We start from the raw sequence: 17,199 nt of genomic DNA on the forward strand, positions 1-17,199 counted from the left end.
GAGTATATATTCAGGTTTCAATTAATCACTTGACCATTTAGTCTGTAAAATTCAGGAATGCAACAAACAACCTTTTTTATTATCATTTAACAATTAGTTGCTTTGTCCAGAAAATTTCAGAAAATGGTGAAAAATGTTCGCCACAGTCAAAGATGACATCCTCAAATGTAGTGTTTTGTGCTGACCAACAGCCCACGACCCATAGATACTTAGTTATCTATCATAGAGGACCAAAGAAACCAAGAAATATTCACATTTGAGAAGCTGGAATCAGAGAATTTGGGCAATTTCATCTTAAATGACTCAAAAGAGATTATTAAAATAGTTTGTGATAAATTTAACAGATGCAGTTCTAGTGAAATGTGATACAACTGCTCATCATAACTTCTTTAAGCACAAACAGCAGATCAGAAGCCAAAACTATATAATTTTCTGTCATACATGACCAAGAAAAGCAGCAAATCCTCACAAACCAGAAGCTTGATCTATGTTTGGCATATTTAACTAAACAAATAGTGTACAATAGACTATATAATTCAATTCATTTTCATTTATATAGAACCAAAACACAACAAGTAATCTCAAGGTACTTTTCTCATACAGCAGGTCTAGATAATACTGTTTAATTGAATTTAAAGAGACCCAGCATTCCTCCATGAGCAGCACTTGGCGACCGTGGCAAATAAAAACTCCCTTTTAACAGGAAGAAACCTCAAGTAGAACCGGGCTCTAGGTGGGAGGCCATCTGCCTTGATCTGTTGATAGTTTAATAACTGAGTAATGCTACATTTTTTCTTCTCCACTCTGCTGTTGAAGCACTTGTAATGCTGCCGACTTGAATCCTGCCCTACTTGAAATAAACTGTATAGCTTGACGTCACATTAAACTGCAGCAAGATGAAAAACACTAAACATGACACACCGGGGAGAGAAATAAAAAAAGGTGCTGTCAAGGTCAAGGCTCAGTGAATAAGCACCCAAGTCTACGTCAGAAAGAAGACAATGCACCTCGGCAGCCATTTTTCCTGTAGAAGAAGTCCTGACATTGACACACTTCCTGGAATTTCATGGCAACTACCTCTTCCAGGGATGAGTGTGGCATGTGTGTGTGCTCAGATGTAATCCTGACGCTGTGTAGAGAAAGATACTGAGAGATATGAGTTTCCTTTTCTTCCTGTTTTTTTCCTCTCTCCTCCATTAAAGGAAAATTGATATGTTCTAGTAGGTAATTACACCTGAGAGAGAGGGAGAGAAAGAGCGGATACACAAACACACACAGACGCATAAACACACACGTAACTCAGAGGAAAGACTGCAAAGTTGTTGATGGATATATCACAGCAAGATAAAAATGTGCTCCCGAGTTTCTTCGCCAATTTTAAATGGTAATGACCTTAAAGTCAACAAATCACTCCACTGGCTTTCAGCACTCTAAGCAGTCTCTCTGTCTCTGTCACACACACACACACACACTTCTGCAGAGCAACGGTAGCTTTGGCTGTACACCAAGTCAGTTCCCATGGAGTCAGATGTCACACTGCAGAGGGGCTTCATGCTAGTTGTGTGTGTGTGTGTGTGTGCGCGTGTGTGTTTCTGTTCTTGTTAATGTGTGTTAAAAAGAGATTTCATTCATACCTCTGGCCCAACACATGGGGAAGGGGCTACAGCCACTCGTTGCCATGGAAATGCATGTCTGTCCCTGCCCGTGTCCGTCTGTGCCGTAGACGGATAGGCAGCTTGTAGCTTCACAACCGCGCATCGCACACGACACGTGCGACACGCTTCTCGTGTGCAGAGGTTACATAAATAAACACGCACACTGAAATCCTGACACAACTGCGAGGACACTCAATACTAAACACACACACACAGAGTCTCCGAGTCAGATGTCCCTAACACCCTAACCCAACTTTTGTCAATAGCTTGCTTTGCCAACAGTTTCTTCCAGAAAGATAACAGCAGAAATCCTCAACAAGGTCGATATTTCTGGTCTTCGTAGAGAGTCTGAAGATGCTACAGAAAACACTTTAAAAGCAGGAACAGAGGACACATAATTGTCAGCTTTGATCCATCAAAAAAACACTGGAAAATGGGCATGTCCTCTTAGAAATTCTTCCTTTAAAAGAGCCTGTTTACTGTCTGTCAAGTCTTGTCTTTTTAATCTTTTCCTGAAATATCCCCAGAGATGTAAAGTCACTTCCATCCACAAACTTCTCTCCTCTTCCGCTTCTCTTTTACTCCTCAGCGGCGCCTCTCTTGATGGAAACACACTGTTTGTTTATCGGCCGATTTCTTGCCACATGCCTGCACTCCATAGTTACACAGTTGCTGTGGAAGTGTCAAGCGGCCATTGCTTAGGAGAGGGTTCGGGTTATTTCCCCTCTGCGGAGTCCCCCGTGATGGCGAGAAGACCGCTCCTCCAACAAAAAGTTCACAGCCAGATCCAACTTGTGCAGTGTTGATCGAACACACATTCAGTCGGTTAGTGCTCGCAAAGACGGACAGGCGATTACTGCACTCAGTGTGAAACAAACTGAAATTTATCTTCTTCTCTGAGAAACAGAAAATGAGGGGAAAGAGTGCGCCAAACAAACAAAAGCAACAGAGACAGAGGGGAAGAGAGAGGCAGAGAAGTGCAGAGACACTGGGAAAGGCAGCGATTGTTTCGGGATGAATGAGAGGAAAAGGAGGACAGAGCAGAGCGACTGAAAGTTGAGTGGGGAATGAGAGCGGCTGCTGGAGGAGCAGGAGGAGCCAGAAACTATTAATATGCTAATCTCGCTAGTCTCTTGTGTTGAATGAAAAACCCCTCCCACCTCTGTTTATGAAGCTGACCTCAGAACAGCTCTGTATGTTTGACTAACAAAGAGGAAAAAAAGAGAAGAAAAAAACATTCATTTAACTTTAAGTACTTCATATTAAGCAGAAAACTGTTTTATTCACTGAAGGTAAATCAAAAAGCAAATGCAAAAATAAAGGCAGGGCAGAAAAAGTACAAAACTACATCTCTATCATCTCCTACTGTACACACAGTCCTCCCAAAACACATTTAAGATTAAATAAATAATTTCTTTGATAACAGACATGATCAAACCTGCAGGGCCTGCACAGGACAGGACAAATCATATTGTTCTGTCTTTCTAACCTGAATATATAAAAATTAATAAATCAAATGGAAAATGTTCCCCCCAAAAAGCAGAAAAGAGAGAAGAGACGAGCGGCCATTGCCCTGGCTGTGCCCGGCATGCAAACTAGCAGCTGCAAGCAATATCCCAATCACTCCACTTCCAAACCCTAAGGTCTCAATCAAATCACACTTCATAGTGCCAGCTCACTCAACCTGTGCTTTGGGTTCACGCTATCTTCACTGCTATCTCTCACAAAAGGCTCGTCTCTGAGGCGGCGTGCCTCCAATACCCTGCAGACAAGTGGCACCTACTGCTCTCAGTGTAACTGCTAACCAGATGCCAGCCTCCATTCATCAAACAGACATTTAGGCTGAAGACGTCCTCGACTGAAGTGCTCAACAGAGTTCAAAGAGTTACTGCACATAAAGCCAATGCACAGAAACTTGTATTTTTAATGTTGCTTGATGTGAGGCAGCATTAAACCTTATGCCATAAAATGTGCTGTTTAGTGTGTGTGTGTGTGTGTGTGTGTGTGTGTGTGTGTGTGTCTGTTCGCACGTGTGTGTACTTCCTATAATTTGTGCTCCATCTCAGGCGCAGGCCATTGTTACAAAAATCTGGTGGGAGCAGGGGGTTTTAGTCATGTGTGTGTGTGTGTGTGTGTATGTGTATGTGTGTGTGTATGTGTGTGTCCGCGCACACTATTGAAAGCCTTTTGTCAGAGGGCCGGATGTTGCCATGAATGAGAAGAGCTCTTTTGGGACTAAGCCAAAGCCTCTCTCTCTCTCCATCTTGATTTTGTGCTTATAAACATGATTATTTTAGCAGGGGAATGGAAATGCAACACCTATGACCTACTAAATGCAAATAAATACTGAAAGGCAGATAATCCTCTGAACTGTAAATGTAACTTTAATGTATTCTTGTACATGTTTTATCAGTGAGTGATCGATGTGTTCACATCCATGCCTTGAAGTTAAAATACACTCTTGAAATACAAACATTTTTCACAAAGAAAATGTTGCTTATAATCATTGTTATTCTCAGAACTAAACATAATGATGAAAATGTATTGATGACATCTATTCAGACTTTCTACTGTTTATGTGAAGTATACAGCTTCCTCCCTTACTGTGTAATACTGTATTTAGGATGTAATTAATTTCCATTGCTGTTAAAACACATTTGTTTAGTGTCAAGCCTTCTTAAGTGATTGACATTAGGTATAATTTAACATCATCTCAAAATATGGGTTTGACTCCTTCATGTCCTCTGGCCTTGCATTTGATCAAATAAAGCATTAAAAACTATTATTATCCTTGAAACGCACTCAACAAATTGTGCTTCTGCGTTGTCACTTCCACTTATATTTCAGCACGACCTCACAGCTGGCAACAAAGTACTGTTAAATAATACTCCAGAGGGGGAATTCATCTACACTGACAAGTAAAAAGCTGGAAAATATCAGATGAATAAATGACTCTAGCTGAATAAATGATGAATAAATGACTCTAGCTGATACAAAAAGCATTAAAAACATGTCACTCACGCAGTTGTGGTCGACCCAATTCCTAAATAGCATTACAAGATTCCCTGTGTTGTATTCTGGGTCAACAAATCAACAAAAAGGGAGCCATAGATGTTAATGAGGCAGCACAGACTTAATTAATGTGTTGCAACTGGGCAGCAAGACCTTCTTTCATGGTGTGATGCCACAACATGTAAACATGCTCCTCTGCTGCTGCCTGCTGCTGCTGGGACTTTTAGCCATATTGAAATAAACATATTTTGTCTCTGGTATCTACAATGTCAAGATTACAATTAGTCACACACTCTTATCTACAGCGATGTTCAGTCTCTGCCTTACTCCTGTCTCTGCTAATGAGACCAAAACACACTCACACACATAAATGGTCCCACTCTCAGTTTTCTCTCTTGTTTAATCGTCTTATGAATTCACAAATATGACTCATGTAAATACACATCATTAGTGTACTGTGACTATAAGCTAAGGCTGTCAACAGAAACGGAAACACAGACACAACAAAACGGCATGTAGCTAGAAAAGAGCGCTCATTAGAGTGCAGATCTCCGCCAGGTCTGTTGCCAGGCAAGATGGCGACGAAGTGAACAAAAACAGGGATTAATTCATCCTATATTGTGCGTAATCTTAGTGAATCATAACAAATAAGGTAAGGAATTCATCTCCAGACGCTCCAGTTAGAATATTTGAGATTTGAGACACGATGAATGCCAAAATGTGGGTAAGCCTCGTTTTAAGACTCGCCGACTACTGGAAATGTCTTTTGCCATGTTGTACTGCATGAATTCACAACACAACCTGCTCTCAAGGTACCGAAATTTAGCAACAATTGATCTAATGTGGCAACAAAGCATGACTAATTGTCACTAGAAAGAGTCCAGGAGATGAAGCAGCTATTGATCCGGCTAACAGCAGCAAGGAGTGAGCAGTCAATGGTGTTATAAAAGGGTTTTTTAAAAATTGTGAAAGGCCGCAACCACAAGAGGTCCTTTAGCCTACGGTCATAAATGTGAACAAAAAATAACAGACTGATGGGTCCAGTAGTATGCGAGATTAGATAAAACTCATAATACTGACAGTTGTTTTTACTTCTATCCTACACTTAGTACTGTTAGTGATCAAATATACAGAAATGAAACTTCTCCTCATCTATTCTCTAATTTAGAGCCTCCTGGTGGTCACATGACACCGCTTGAGCCGCTGCCGTTAGGAACTGTTTGTGAGTGAACGAAGCAGCTGTGTGATCATGAATACTGTATGTAGCAGCTATGTATAAAAAAAAACAAGAGTCCAGCTACTCACCTGTGTAGTAGGCAATCCTGGAAATATCTGAAATACAAAAAAGAAAAAAAAAATTAGTTACCTACTAACATTTTGAGCCACTGCATTAAAGAAATCATTAGATCAGTTCAACAGCAGGTGATTACAGGCGACTCTGGTTTAAAAATAATTCATTGGGTAAAGTAGGTCAATAACATTGATTGAGAAAAAAATCTATATCTCATTGTTACATGATTAACCCCAACCAAGTCAGTCAGTTTAAAGAGCTGATTTAAAAAGGGGAGGAAGGACAGAGTTCATGTGTTCAGACCTCGCAGCTGTGAGATGCTGCAGAGTTCATCCACCCTCTTTGATTTAAAAAAGGTAGACTTTGAACACAACAGTCTTAAGCCAGTGTTAAGTCTAGATCATGTCAGATTAATACCACATGACAAAATTAAACAGAAAAACTATTTTATTAATCAAATAACCATTTAGTAAGTAGTCATTTTATAAAGGAAAAATGCCAAATATTTGTTGGTTGCAGCTTCTCAAAGGTGAGGATTGTAAACCTTTGTGTGTCATACATGAGAGTAAACTGAAAATCTTTGGATCTTTGACTGTTGATTTGATAAAACGAGATAGTTTAAAAGACATTGCCTTGGGTTTTTAGTGAAATATTTACAGTAATGGTTAGCTGCAGCTCTGGTTACATCTAGAACATACTTGTTTGGCTGCACTTAGGCTGTTTCTTTTATACATAGAGCAACGTTAAATATAACATGTTGAATTTACATTTTTTTAACTTCCTGTTTTGAATTGATGCAAACAACCAGCTTGCTTGAAGCATAGGTCTGCTCAAGGAGCTGTTGAGGATTTTAGAGGTGGGTGCACTGGCTTCTCTGCAGCCTATGATTATACCCACTAACAGTCTTCTCTGCATAAACCTGCGCAGATGTTCTTGTGTATCTTTGGAGAACCATAAATCCAGTTTTAGGAGTAGTCTTATCAATTTAATATTTGTTTTACTCTTTATTGCTCATTCCTGCTTCTTTTTCAATCGAGCTACCTTATGTGCATACATACATAGGCCTTATATTTGAAACACAAAATTACAAATATCAATGCTACAGACTGCACAAAATGCTCATTTGATTGTACACTGGGAGACAAAGCGGCTGCGTCATTATCGAACGAAGGTGCATTACACCGATACAGCTCCCAAACTCCCACAGGAAGCCCAGGAGACGCCTTCTGGGTACTTGACACCCAGTTAGATCAGAGATAGAGCGGTGTGTAGGCAGAGGTCAGGAGGATAAGTACATAAGTGCTTTAGACACCCTATTGTACGCACATATATATACACAGGCACACAAAACACACACTCTTACAGGGCGGTGAAATGACAGCAGGGGTCATCAACAAAGATGATGTAATGCTGAGATGAAAACCCAGCAAAAGGAAATGCCAACAAGGTGACTCATTGTGTGTGTGTGTGTGTGTGTGTGTGTGTGTGTGTGTGTGTGTGTGTGTGTCTGTGTGTATTATGGACGAACCCTTTGAAATATGAAACCAGGAGCAGTGTGTGCGTGGTAGTGGCAGCAGGAAGGAGGTGCAAATATGACACCGTTAAGTTAACCACTGAAAATCTGCAATAACATTTTACAGTACTTGCAGCTTTAACTCAATATGCACAACTTTGTGCACCACCAGTTAACTAATCCTTGAATTTACAGGCATACAAATTTCATCTTTGCATCTTCCTTTTAATAAGTAAAGGCAAAGACGAACATTATAATAAATGGTTCAACTATATCTATATCCTCAGTGCCTAAACCAGATCATGGTAAAGTGATACGAGCCGTTTTATAACGACAGAATCTGTCTCAAAGTGTTTATAATTATATCTACATAGATCTGAAACCTACAGACACCATCTGTTGTGTGGATGCTGCGATAGCTTCAGTCTGCCTGTCTTGTCTTTCTCACTGTAAGTTAAGTGCTCTGCAACCGTGCTCCCACTGCGATGGTCTAAACACTGTAGGTGACCTTTTCCTGTCTGAGAAACAAGATGAGACAGCACCTGAAGAGCTGGAAAAAAGGCAGTCAAACTTTATTAAAGGATTGATTAAAACACACTGTCAGCCTACATACTTTTGGCTCTTTTTAAACACAATTTATTGATATATATCATCAGCAACACCACAAATTATAGTTTACTGTGTGAAATTTCTCAATGAAATACTCTGCAGGAGTTGCTAGCATGGTGCTAATTACAGATCAGCTTGTTTAACCACCTCCACTGCGCATATTTTAAAAAGGGGGGCCCTCAGTCTCTCTGGAGTGTGAACACACTTGCCACTAGACTGGCAGGCAGCCCAAAACACCTGCTCCTCAAGCTGTCCCCAAGATCCAGACACACAGAGGAGAGGAGCAAGGATTCATGTTACAGTTTTATACAGACATGTTAGCGTCTATCCCTGTTATTATTTAGTATTTGTTGTAAAATTGATGATATATTTTAAAGTCTGTATCCTGAATCTGAAAGTAAATCCATGACATAAAATCCTTTCACTGACACCAGCTGTTTTCCTACTCTGTGTGTGTGTGTGTGTGAGAGAGAGAGACATGCACCGGCTATTGTGGCATACAAGTTAAATAAAAAGAGGAGTTCAAGCAGCACAAATCCTGCTGCAAGTCTTACGCCAAAACACAAACAGCTGCTGTCAGAATTACAGCTCTGCTCACTGAAGAAGCCAAAACAAAACTGCTGATAAACAATTGTGGACGCGTGTGTTTATCACTAACCTGAAAATTTCACACTCAGATTTATATTCTTCTGCATTTGTTTAATACTTGTTGGCGCTTTCTATTTGGTATATGTTGGACAGAATGAGCCTGTGTTAGTAAGAGGTGAATATGTGGGTGCTCTTACTGTACATATTACAGGTCTAAAAAAAAAAACCTGTCAGCAAACACCTTTAAAGACAGATGGATCTAAACACAGACACACAAACAAAGAAAAAAACTCACTGTTGACAAAAAAAGGAAACAAAAATCACAGAGACATGATAGTCTCAATGTCTGCAAGCTGTGTATAATTGAGCGTTAACCACAGGTTTTTTTGGTGTGGATAATTAGAACAATCAAGAGACAGTCTGCTGTACAGCTATGTCTTTGATCCGTAGTTTACTGAAAATCATAGATTGAGGAAGTCAGAGTAGACATATTTATTTACTCAGGATAGTGGTGAACTTTAAAGAGCCTCATATGAAACACAAAACACAACCTGAGGGGTTTTTAAAAAAAGCAGGAATTGGATTATATTACAACATAAAAAAGTCTGTTGCTGCTCAGTTCTCATCATTGAAATGGAAATGACTGTTATTAGTGCAAGATGTGTGTTTTAAAATCACATTTTTTAGTAGCAACTTCCTTTGCATTTGTATATTTTATATATATATATATATATATATATGCACATACATATAAAAACTTTTTTTTTTTTTTTTTTTTTTTTAATTTATTCATTTTCCCCCACAAGCAAAAACATAACAGTTCTCCTGCAGGAATTAAATGAATTAACCTGAGGAGAGCAGTCAGCTGTTCTGCCTCGTTGCTCTGTGTGTAATGTTCAACCTTCAAGCTGAGCTGGCACACGCTGATGATTGTGTGTGTGTGTGTGTGTGTGTGTCCCTATGTCACTACGATGCAACAACATGACGCCTGGGGCACCAATCACACCTGCCAGTCACACACAAACACACACACACAAACCCAAACACAAACGCACAGTGGTGTGTTTGTGCTTGAAAACATATTTTTGTAGGCGAAGGTTTTAAAGCAAAGTTTCAGCCTTGACGTATCATCTTATTCAAGCGAGGGTAGTATTTTTCATGACTCAATTTAGAGCAAAAAAGATCAATTATACCACCATGGTCGGCTGAGTTCTTTGTAGATATGGCTGCATAGATAATTTATTCAAACAGGATCACATGTGCCTTTTTCTCATGTCATTATTCACATTCAGATAGACTGTGCAATTATTCAAAACCTGTCACACTGACATCAAATAAAATGCACTGCGCGCACACACACACACACACACACACACACACACACACACACACGCACACACACAAAGACACAGATGATGCATAAGTGTAGATAAGTCCAACGCATGCAACATAATAAGGTCACGTAAACGCATGACTGCTCATACACATTTATCTGCAAAAGCACACACACACTGCGACGCACACATTCATTCAAGTGTGTACAGTTCAGGTGCAGTGATAAAGCTAACTGGTTTACTGGAGCGGCACACACGTTTCTATATCACGCTCAGACCAGATACACTTTGTATAATTCAACACAACAGATTTAGGGCGAAAGAAGTGTTGTGATAGCTTAAGCTCTAAGCTGATTTAAAAAAAAAAGGATATCAGCCTCTTATCTTTTAAAAATGTGCATAATAAACCAATAAACCAATTTAAGTTCAGGTTTTTTTTGTGTGTGTGTGTGGGGGGGGGGGTTGCAGGAGAAGGAAATCAAATGTAATATTAAATACTGAAATCTGAAGGTGAGCAAATGCCTCTTAGCCTCTTGTGTGTGAGAGAAAACACAAGGAAGGTGGTTTATGATTTTAAAAAATTAGGGCTGGAAAATAAATATGCAATATGGCCTACTGTAATTTTCAAATATCAGGAGGCACAATATCCGTTAAAGTCTAGATGTGCGTCAAAATACCATTTTAAATTAAATATTTTGCTGCACATATTCTACACACTTAAATAAGCATCTTTGATTGATACATCTTGGTAAAAATGATCATTCCCTCTAATATCGCAAATCACATCACGATTGCAATATCATAACATAACTGCATTTACATACTTTTAGAGTAGTGTTGGAGCAGACTAATACATTGTAAAATGTATTTTTAACTACACTAAAAATAGCTAACAAAAGATACACTTTCCTTCATGTGGGAGCCACTGTATGCTTCTTGTTTTAGCAAATTTTCATCAATAATGAACAAAATCACAATATTAAATTGCTGAAATATAGATGATCTAACCTAGAAACAAAATGCCGTAAGGGGGATTGTCTACATGCCTACATTGACACACACACACACATAAAAATGTGCACAAAATTACACACTAACACCTACACACAGAGCCACATCAGAATAACTCTACAAATGGATGCACACTTGTATTCAAACACAACCCACTAATTTGACACACACTTGCACATACGCCTCCCACACACAGACACAGACACACACAGAGACACACACACACAGGCAGCACTAATCAACATCACTACACATGCACACTTTAAGCTGAAGCCTACTACATACAGACACACAAACACATCTCCTCCTTTTTCACTGCTGATACACACATAACTACACACTCTATCATAAGCATGGCAGATGGTACTATCACTTAATTTACTCTGTAATCATTGGGTCTGTAAAATTTCTCAATCGATGAATCATTTGGTTCATAAAAACCTTGGAATGATTTTTTTGTTGACCAACAGTTCAAAAAAACCCAATGTTATTACAGAGAGAAAAGCAACAAGATTATAACAATTGTCTTTTCTGAACCAGCAAATATAACTGACGAGATGATTCATCTAAATGAGTTGTCAAAATGGTCAATCGACTAATCAATTTGATCTAGTTCTTCTCTAGTTTCAATGAAGTGTAACTGTGTCTATGTGCATGCACATTTTTGCGCTGTGTGCTGTGTATGTTTGCCGCTTTTTTCTTCTAACTCTTCCTCCTATTCCTCCCCCACATCACAATCATCATCACAATTATAAATACCCCCAAAAAAGCCAACGACAATAGTTTTCCAATTTGTACTTTTTAAATCAACCAGTAATGACAGAATTGTTCTTTAATTTCACAGCTTAACACATCTAAACCTTTCCAGTATATACAGTATTTTAAACACACACACACAAAGTTTAGAGTGTTGAGACTGCAGCATGAAAACACAGATATGGTTTATATATGCATACGTGTTATGTATGCATGTATGTTTATGCATGTGTAAGTTGTGTTTGTTTAGAGTGCGTTTAAACACACACACACACACACACACACACACACACACACACAAAATATATATATGTTTAAACGCACTCTAAAAAAAACACAACTTACACATGCATAAACATACATGCATACATAACACGTGTCCACCCACACACAGACATCCTTACCATGGTATAGTCCTTCCATTTAAAGTCGAGAAGAGAAGAGAAGAGAAGAGAAGAGAAGAGAAGAGAAGAGAAGAGAAGAGAAGAGAAGAGAAGAGAAGAGAAGAGAAGAGAAGAGAACAGAAGAGAAATGAGTGTGATCCCCTACAGCTGACAGGCAGCTATATTGGGAAAGCCAAAATCCTGGGCTTCTGTGGTCTCTGGGCTAGTGCTGTGCTAGCCAGCTAACTCTGTAATGATGGCTAATGTCAGCTTAAGCTTACAACTCAGCCTCCTCCTCCTCCCTCTACTACTACAACTACTACACTGACACACAGACACAGAGCAGTGTGAGTGGGAGTAGAGTAAAGGGATAGAGAGAAAGAGAGGAGCCTATGACCGTGAGGGTGGGGGGGGGGGTGAAAGAGAGAGATCATGGAAGAAGGGGGAGGAGGAGTGGTGTCTTTGTCTCCCAAGAGAGGGAGGGAGTGAGCCAGATGTACTGTAGAAGAGAGAGAGAGAGAGAGAGAGAGAGAGAGAGAGAGAGAGAAAAGGAGGTGGAAAGAGATGATGCAACAACTGCAAGAAAAGAAAAGAAGTGAGAAAGAGGGAGGAAAGGAGAGTGGAGTACAAAGAGAGGAGTGTAACAATACAGAAAAACAAGAAAAGAAAGTGAAGAGGAACTAATGCAGGGGAGGAAAACAGAGCTGAAACTGACATAACGAGAGAGGGAGGATGGAGTATGGGTTATTAAAACACTGTGTGTGTGTGTGTGTGTGTGTGTGTGTGTGTGTGTGTGTGTGTGTGTGTGTGTGTGTGTGTGTGTGTGTGTGTGTGTGTGTGTTGCCTTTGGCTATTCTGCACAGACGCACCCCTGAGGAGACACTCAATTAGTCATAATGCAATGTTCTCTACTCAATGCTGTCCAGAAATTATAATAGTACCTAAACTCTGAAACTCTCTCTCTCTTTCTCTCTATGTATATATATAGACATATAGATAGATAGAATATATATATATATACACTCTATCTATATCTATATATATATTTTTTTTTAACGTTACCAAACAAACAGAATATCCTCATGTTGGTAACATGTTTATACTCCTTCATGCTACAATGCTGCATTTAATGAAAACAAATTATTCAAGGGAAACCAAACTGGTTGCATGCATTTACAATAACTACTTCTATCTATCTTCTTGCTGATGGTCTTGTTTGCTTATGTGGGTCATATAGAGGTATCAGTATTAAATTAATACTTTAGGTATTATCAAATGTTTCTTTTAAAAAATATATATACAGGAAAAATGTTAGTTCGCAAAATAAAACAAAATAAAGTGCAGGGCGTGTGTGAGATGTAATCTGCCAGCAGTGACTTTTATCTAGGATCACAGAAGAGTCATTCAGCATTTAAGAGTGTTAACATCGTTGTCCCAAAGGCAGAAATCTGTTGTTGCAGCAACTTTCCTATCTGTGGCTCATCTCCACCGTTTGTGCAGACAGATACGGAGAACAAAACGTGCTCAAAGTGCTGCGAAATCTGTGTGCTGTCACTGATTCTAGGTACTATAGTCAGTCTGTCACAGTATATTCAGTCACACTGGACACAAAGTCTATGAATGAGCTGCGACAGAGAGAATCCCTCTCTGACACACACACACGCACACGCACACACGCACACGCACGCACACACACACACACACACACACACACACGGACAAGACAAGAGTTATTCAGGAGTAAAGCAGATTAATGGGCCACTGGATTAGTAGGCCAAGATGTCACATACACAAACACACACATATACACACACAAGCACACAACCAATACTCTCATTTAGAAGGTGGATTACGAGCTCATCAGTGCATCCCTGCCTGATGAGTTGATGTATTAACATCGCCCTCTAGTGGCGCTGCTTTTTCTATTGATGTGCTGTGGTTGGAAATTAACTACATGTTGTAGAATGAAAACTCTTCAGGGTTTTTCATGAAGTATATTATGTACAGGATGTAACTAGTTAGGTTAAAGTTAGTCTTGAACATCTGAAATGTTGATAATATGTTAAATATGTAGATAAGTGACCGGATCAACTTCAGACAGTAATCACCCCCTTCTTTTATTTCTATACTTTTTCTCTTATCATATAGAATTTTTCCTTATAGCATTCTGAATTTCTAGTTTTGATATTAAGACTGTTGTGCACTGGGTTAAGTATAATAGAAAAGAAAAAAAAGAGAAAACTAAAAAAAAAAATAGAAGAAAAAACCCTTAAAAAAAAGAAAAAGAGAGGAAGACAGACAGACAGCCTCGAGACTATTCCTCAATGAGCCTTTGTTAAAAGAGAGTGTCTGCTGGTGACTAATCCCACACACACACACAGACACATGTATATTGATACGCAGACACTGTGGCATTACAACCACACATCTGACCTCAGCAACAACACCAGTTTATGGAGACACACACACAGCCTGCGAGTGTGTGTGATGTCATAGCTATGGCTCGTATCCAGGTGTTTCACTGATTTCTCTCTGAGTTCCCCTGTGATCTGTTATGACTGTGTGTGTGTGTGTGTGTGTGTTTTGTGGGTGGGTACGTGTGTATTTGTGTGTGTGTGTGTGTGTGTGTGTGTGTGTGTGTGTGTGTATGTGTGTGGGGGTAGTGTTTCTGTGGCTGTGCATGAATCTAGATGAGGTCATATGATTGGTGAAGCAGACACTGATGTCTGTCTCGGCCTCTCATTCCCCTATTCTCTCTCTCTTTGTTTAGCTCTCTGTGTAAAGTACCTGGTTTATGTGACATATTAAACGTTTAATGTCCAGTTCATACGATCAATGATAACACCATAGACCGATTTATTGTCTCTAAACACCGCCCAAAGCTGCATGTCAGAGAAAAATAAAGTAACATTGTGATTCAGTTGATTCTCGCCCCCTACACACAAGTAATGATATCATGAGTGAGTTTGTGTGCTAAAATGTCAAGTTTAATATTCAAACTGTCTTTGAGGCTCATGATTCTTGTATGGGTACCTCTACAAGCTGCGGACATGTCTGCCCTTATTTACCTCCTCTGTTTTAATTGTCAGTCCAGCCAGCTTTAAGGATGCTGTTGTGTAACTCTCCATTTGACCTTTCCAGTGCAAGCAAACTAGAAACCACACAACACCAAGTCTGTCATCTATTATGTATGATGAAGTCATTCTTTTATTGTTTAGCTAATGCTTGTACAATATGTTCTAACTTTTTTGGATGTATAAATGTCCAAAATGAATAGTTTTACCAGGACTAGATGCTAAATGTCAGAGATTTACTGCTTGAGTTACAAATATGCTCTTAAATGAATAGTGTGGCATTGTTTGGAAATATGCTTACTCGCCTTTTTGCCCAGAGCTAGATGTGAGGATTAATACCACTCTCATATCTGTGCATTTAATATGAAGCTACTGCTGTAGCTTAGCTTAGCATAAAGATGGGAAACGGGGGGATACAGCTAGCTTATCTCTGCTCAGGTATAACAAAATACACATACCAGCACCTCTGGTACTTATTTTGTTTATTTAATTCTTTAAAAAAAACTTAAGTCTAAAAACAGCAATTGGAGTCTTGTCTTCACCGTGAAGTTGCCAGCTAACTGGTGGGGTCTCGAGGAAATCACAGTGTTTGGGGAAGAAATAATCCTGCACATAAACCCCTCGTAAAGCCCCAAATTGTCACTTTCACTCTGCAGTTTATGTGCAGATAAAACAAACAAACAAATCAGTGAGCTTTAGAGTTTCTGCATGCAGATTTTTGAACAGAGCCAGGAAAGCCTGTTTCCAGTCTTTATGCTAAGCTAAGCTAACTGGCTGCTGGTGGTAGAGGTTTCACTCCTCTCAGCTACAGCAGCTCTCAGTTAAGCGTTTTTCCCACAATGTTTAATTCCAGTACGTCCATTTACACCAATCCATATATTTCTATGGTGTCTGAGACACATGTTTTCTTAATTTGTGTGGGCAGCTGGACAAACGGACAGCTACAGCGGGGGGGTTTACTGAACAATAGTATCTGAGAAAATTAAACACCCTGCCTATAGGGCTAAAGAGGTTAGTTTGGTGTATGTCCAGTCAGTAATAAAACATTTTTTATATGCACAGGTACATTAGCTTTCATGTGTTTACAAATCTAGGGACATCTTGAAACCCTTTCTCCCAGACTCTCTACGTCTTCTCCCTATTTCTCTTTTCTCTTCAGCCCGCTTTCTCCTCCTCCCACCTCTGTCTCTCTCTCTGTGTCTATATGACAAAGCCTAACAATTACTTCTTTCTCTCTCTCCCTCTCTGACTCATTGCAATGTAATTACACTTGCTGACTGTCCTCTCAGACACTACACACACACACACACAAACACACACACACACACAAAGAGAGAGAGACAGGTAACTTATTCACAATATCTATGGCTGTAAATCCTCGTTTCTACACTGCTGCCCAGTCGGCGCTTTGAGAAAACTTATGGTACAAGGGGACGGTCGTTAGTCATTTTGGTTGAGTCAAGGAGGATGCACGCACACACACACATACATACACACACACACACAAACCAAAAGGGAATCACTGTGTTCCACTTCCATTCATCACTAGCTGACATGCTGCACCAGTGACCTGCATGACCAAAGGTAGCTCACTCAAAGTGTGTAAGTGTGTAAGTGTGTAAGTGTGTGTGTGTGCGCGCATAAGTCCGGGTATGTGCAGGCCTCAAGGAGGGACAAGTCATTAACTATGATGTCATTTCCTGCCATTGTAGCCCATTTCAGTACACGCAGCAAACACTGAGTCTACACTGCACAGAAGTCCATCTACGCACATACACACACAAACACACACACACACACACAAACTAAAACAGCTGTATTAAACCACGCTCAGAAGAAAGAAAAAAAATCAAGCATCCATAAAACCGCACCAGTGTACAATCCACGGTCAACTCTATGAATAGACAGAAGTCCTAATCCCTGAAAGACACTGTTGTTGGGAACATTCAAACACTACAAACGTTTCAGGTTAT

At 39.6% G+C, this 17,199-nt stretch overlaps 1 protein-coding gene across 1 annotated transcript in view; it reads right to left on the reverse strand.

The window, feature by feature from the left end:
- The window catches only part of ptk2aa (protein tyrosine kinase 2aa), a 65,159-nt gene that overhangs the window by 41,642 nt on the left and 6,318 nt on the right, over positions 1-17,199 (reverse strand). The window contains exon 2 of the mRNA XM_053334975.1: positions 5,973-5,999. The gene's annotated coding sequence lies outside the window, so the exon portion shown is untranslated. The remainder of the gene's footprint in view (positions 1-5,972; positions 6,000-17,199) is intronic.

The sequence above is a fragment of the Scomber japonicus genome, chromosome 15 (genome assembly GCF_027409825.1).
Source record: "Scomber japonicus isolate fScoJap1 chromosome 15, fScoJap1.pri, whole genome shotgun sequence".
Lineage (NCBI taxonomy): Eukaryota > Metazoa > Chordata > Actinopteri > Scombriformes > Scombridae > Scomber > Scomber japonicus.